The sequence below is a fragment of the Ptychodera flava genome, chromosome 11 (assembly GCF_041260155.1).
Source record: "Ptychodera flava strain L36383 chromosome 11, AS_Pfla_20210202, whole genome shotgun sequence".
Classification (NCBI taxonomy): domain Eukaryota; kingdom Metazoa; phylum Hemichordata; class Enteropneusta; family Ptychoderidae; genus Ptychodera; species Ptychodera flava.
The window spans coordinates 6,976,659-6,982,658 of record NC_091938.1 but is presented as its reverse complement, the minus strand read 5'-3'; positions in this window follow the sequence as shown (position 1 = coordinate 6,982,658).

The window sequence follows — 6,000 nt, the reverse complement described above, 5'->3', positions numbered from 1 at the left end:
ATAATCATCGGCCAAACGTGCAGCAACCTCTAATGTATCTGCCTTTTGTTCATTGATAAACGTCTTGATGTCACTCCGAATGCACCTTTTGAATTCCTCAATCAAAACAAGTTGTCGTAATTTGTCATAATTCTGACTGACCTTTTCCGAAGAACACCAACGATCAAACAGCTGTTCTTTTGTTCGAGCAAATTCAACATAAGTTTGATCCTTCACCTTCTCACAATCCCTAAATTTCTGACGGTAAGCTTCAGGCACCAACTCATAGCCCTTGAGAATTAATTCCTTCACAGAATCATAATTGAAGCCTGCTCTACTGACAACTGAATGTAAATTTCTCTGGCTTTACCCACCAAAGCACTCTGCAAAAGCATAGACCAGGACTCCTTAGGCCAATTCAGACTCTGAGCAATTTTCTCAAAATGAAGGAAATATTTATCAACATCCTTTTCTTGGAAAGGGGGAACTAACCTGAAATGCTTAGTGATGTCAAACTTGTCTGAAGGGAAGAATTTTCCTGACTGTCCAAGCTCTAAACGTTTTATTTCTACCTGTAATCGCTGTTCTTCTAATCGCAATTCTTTTTCTCTCTGTCTTTCTTCCATTTCTAATCTTTCCTGCCTATCTTTCTCTCTCTGTCTTTCTTCCATTTCTAATTGCATTTGTATTTTTCTTTTTCTAATGCCTGTGTCTCTTTTTCCATTTGTAATTCTAGTTTCTTGATCTCCAAATTTGTCTGCATTTCTAATTCTAATTTTCTGAGTTCAGAGGTAGACTCGGGCTCATAATCTTTCAGGGTGGATTCCTCAAATTGGCCTAAATCAACTAGATGTTTGGCAATACGGTACTGTATTTCCTCTTGCGCATAGATCTTTTGACATCTACTTTAGAAAATTGGCCAGTGCAATGAGGTCGTCTTTTCTGAGGGAATCAAATGTGTCCTGATCAAGGTCATCCATTTCCTCTGGTTTAAATTCCGCCATGATTAAATTTCGCTGAGTTCACAGTATACAGTAGTTTTGAAAAGGCTGTCAAAATGTTGTCAAACGGCTCAAAATATTCGTATCCCGGACGAGCCCCCAATTTTGTTACGAGCAGAGAAAACGAACAAAAGGGTGAACTCAGCAGTTTACGTTTAAACAAAATTTATTACGAAAATAAAACTAATTGCTAAGTCAGGGATAGAGTACAAGTTTTAAAAGTGTACAGACTACTTATCTCAGCTGGGACGGCAAAGCTCCAGTCTCAGAGTTGTGACAGTCAGTCGGGGAATGAACAGTCCTTTGGCTTGCAGGCTTGAAGTTGCACAAAGTCCACAGTATAAATCCAGCGTTGGCAGTGAAGGTCTTGAAAAGTCTTGAGAATGACTACTGCTGGAGTTTAGTAACACACAAGAGACACGATCCCAAAAGTCTGACTGCGAGCCTGCTGTCCCAGTATTTATACTTGTGTGCTTACATAAGCATATAAGAACAATCTAGAACTTTTATTGACATGCTAATTACTGTTCTAAAATTATCTCTCTTACACAACTAATTAAATTTCTAGGACATTCCAAACATGACTAATTGAATTCAAGGTTGTGAGGTCATTAAGGGCAGTGACCTTGAGAATGTTCTAGACTAATTGAACTCAGGTCATGATGAGTGTGGGGGGAAATGACCTACATAACAATAGTAACAACGCCAACTGCAGGTAACTTCAAATATTCTTTAATGTTCTGTTATGGAGAATGTGTGACCGTCAGACACGGTTCTGTTATGGAGAATGTGTGACCGTCAGACACACCCAGATGAACCTGATATTTGACTTCATTTTCAAGCTGTAGATTCCAAATGTTCGTGAATAAATTGATGGGGATTTGATTATTTACTGTAGATAAACACGGCAAATTACGCAGAAAGAGATCCACTGCAAAAGTAACACCTATCATCGCCGCCTCTGACCCAACTCTTGGTAATACCGCTCCAAGGAAAAGGACAAATAAATCAAAGACAGTCAATGAAGACAATGGAAATAAAGGTAAAATCGTACTTTGGTGAGCCATAAACGTACAAGGCTAGTATGCATGCATAATTTGGCATCCTGCAATTTGTACAGATTGAATAAGTTCTGCTTGAATAAGTAGAACTGTTGTTCTCTTACTGGAACATATCACCAGGACTCAATTCATTTTAATCATAAATTTTTTAAAATTCTCTTCATAATTTTTGAGGACAAACCAATAAAGCGATGGAGGGTTGTGTCAAAGAAGCACAGGATGATCTATCTCCTGGCGAAGTACCCATGACTGGAAGGAAGAAGTCGGGTAAGGTTTCTCCTGGTCAGATGGTGTCGCCCAATGCCAGTCCAAGGAAAAGGGTCAGGAAGCCCAAATGTACTGTGGGTGGAAAAGATGACATTGAAGGTATGAGCATCTGCCAATATCAATTCTGTGCTGTGAGCATGAAAAACTCCTAAAGGGACAAAATCTTTATGTTTTAAGCTTTTTAGGACTTTTTTTTGCTATGTATTAAGTTGTTTGTGTCGTTTAACTTTTTAAAACTTGCTGAAATACTGGTCAACTTCACACTGATGGCTCTGCTTGTAGCAAGACAAGATTAAACTTTCAGTGAAACATTTGAGGATCTCTACTGAAAAATCAAGTTCAGTGTAAGATGCTCATTATGCATGGCTGAATATATGCTGTGACATAAAGTTTGTACTTCATGCAATCTTTTCTAAATACTGAAATCTTGATCAGTGGTGACATTGATATAAATAAGTACGACAGCTTTCACTTGTGTTGTGGCAATACTTGTTTGTCATGGGAAACTAAGGTGGAATGGGAATAGATTATTTTGTCTGGAGGTCACAAGCAAAGTCATCTGTTTGCATTCAGCAAACTTGTAATTTTCTACGCTTTTAAATATTCATATACAACATTTTGTCAACTGAGTGACGTTATGCAAGTATACTCCATGTATTCTTGATATCACAAAAAGGTCAAAAAACACGACTTTATCCCTTTAAGGAAACACTGTAATATTTTGAAAATTCTTGACATTTTATAAATCTCAATGCCATACATTAACCATAGCTACAGTTCAAACCATTATTTCCTGGTGTGTTCATTTAGAACAAGAAATGTTTCGGCTATAATGCTTCGTCCTTCACATTGCAGGCAAAGATGAGAATGTGAGACAAGTCACAGCTGGGAAGGGTACAGATGTCATCTCTCGTACCCAGATCCTTGAGGCTGCCAGCATTGCGGCTGACAAAGCAAGAAATATAAAGACAGCTTTGAAGGAACAAGATATCCAAGGTATAGACCATTATTAAGTAAGAATGTTCCTTAGTGAATAGATATTTGACTCTCACATTGCACAGTGACCGCTCATTTTTTTCTCAAGTGTGAAAGAGAATGGTTGAAAGTTGCCTTCAGGAAAGTTTAAATTGAAGTTTAAGTGTTTTACTTTCAAGGCGTATACTACCTTAGATTGTGAATTAAATTTTGTTTTTTGTAATGTAACAAATTTGAAATATTTTCACTTTCATGGTTTGAGCAATAATCAAAACAAAAATGTAAAACAATACAACAATTCTCACTGATCTATTTATCATGATAATGTCTGGAAGGAGTCACAGTATATATGATTATTAACCTTTTTCAAAGCCTTAAATGTAAAAGAAAATCTAAGCCAATTTTTATGAGTGACATAGTACATTGTAGATAGCAAAATCAATGTCCTTTGAAATCCACTTGATGATTTGCAATTCATTGACAACTTTCACTGGCAAACCCATTTCTGAGCATTGAAAGACGCCAAATTGATCTGAACAGGATCAAGGCAGGATTGTGAACAATAGCGAAGATAACTTTGTTGCAAATATGAAAGTGCATCTTTTTCGTATCACAAGGGAGACCCATGGGAATTAATCCCTATTTACAGACTCAAAAGTTCTGTGGAATTTTGCCAAGATGAATCTAACATTCTGTAAAAATGAAATCTCTAGATTAGTTTCAAATTATGAATCGTGTGAAAAAACAGGGATTATTGTTTTGTCAACCAAAGAATAAGATGTAAATTCTCTGTAAATAGGTAAAATTGACTCAACCATGAAGGAGAAAAAGACCTTCATTCCAGTCTCCAGTGTTTATCCTCTTGTCGTGGAAAGCCAAATTGCTCAAGCAGAAATGGAATCATCCACCAAGAGAGTAACGGATTTACTTGCTGAAGCCAAAGGTAAGGAAAGGCACTTCAAAAATCCACACTTAAAAATAATCCACATTTTCACTGAATAAAGTGAATGAAGCAGAACAATTGAGAATTATGAATTATAATAGTTTTGTAAACAGTAAGATTTTACAGTCAAATAGATTTGACATCCCAGGAGTAATGCAGAGTGTTTGTAATGGAAGCTAATCATGAATATTTCAATGTGGGTTCCCCCTTGCTATATCAATACAATCAGATTAGGGGACAGGAGAAATGTTACCAGGGTTCTCAAATCATTTGCCAATGTTCCCCGACCTTAGCAAAAAACACTCATGTTCAAGTAGGAGGGAAATGGTCAATTGGAATCCAAGAACAGGGCCGGAATTCAGATGGTAATGTCTCCACATTGATTGTTCAGATAGTGTTTCCAACTTAATGCGGAGAATCTGGAATAAGACTAATGAACACCCTGTACTTTCACAATAAGTCTTCAAAATATAATTTCAATACTATGAATTTCAGCTCTGAGGGACAAGGCCATAAGGAGAAGGTCACTAGCAAACAGAGCACCAATCACCCCATCTGTTGTACCTTCATGCCAAAGCCAAGAAACCCAGATTTCAACGAAACCTAGAGTTGGATCTGATCACAAGCAAAACAGTGCTGTTAATACTGACTCAGGTAAAATCAGTTTCAAAATGTTTCTCTAAGCTTTGCCAAACTCTAATGTTTATATCAAATCCATTTATTTCTCAGAAATCTGGCCTAGATTAATTTTTAGGCACCTTCATTTAATGTTTTGTTACAGTGTATGGTTTAGGAAAATGTGTTACATCAACTAATCAGAAGACCAAACAGTATGAGTAGTCTAGAGAGACAGTTTCCTTTATGTATGAGTGCCCATATGACATCGATTTAGGCCAGAAAGATAAAAGACTGTTCCCTGGAATCAATGATTATACTATAGCCAAATTGGAATCTTTTTGAAACAGAAGGAAATACATCTGCATTGCAGTTATTTTCATTATGTTTTACTATTAGAGCATTTCTGTTGTCAATATTTTACACTTTTTAAATTTCTTCTGAGAGCCTGTGGAAATCCTCAGAATTTCTGTTTTTTTTATCTCTGGCATTACTGTACTTGTCAACATGTGCATCAAACTTACCTTTTGATGTTTTTAGATGTTAATACTTTGGCGTGTTTTTAATGTCCAGTTATGCGTAGCCTTCCAAGACCATTGTTGCAGGCAAGAAGGCTGCCAAGCCAGCCACCGAGGCCTTTACCCATCCCCAAACATGCTTGGGGTGAGGAGAGCAGAGGGCACGGTGGTGCAAGAAGAAATACACAACTTTATGGTCCGAGCAGAAGAGAAGACGATGCCATTTTTCGTGGAAATTATCCTTGGCATAATGACGTCTTGTGAGAAACAGTGGAAGATGGCGATGTTGATGCACAGGATTTTCCAGATACCCAAAGTCTTACTGAGTTTATAATTTAACTCTATTGTGTATTAATCTTTCAAAGACACTGTACACTTTGGAATAATATTGGTCATGCTGTGATGAATAGAGCATAAATTGATGGTATCTTGTGTGTTTTGTACACGATGATAATTTTCTGTCCATTACAAAGCCTAAAAAACATGTATTATATTATGTATAGATAGGAAAATAAAATATTTATAATAAGTCAAAATGGCTTTTCTGTGATTGTCATTTAGAAAGTGGATGCCTGGCTGTCTTGCTGGCTATTAAATATTGGACGATGGATGCAACCATGTTGAAGTATGACAAGTTCTTT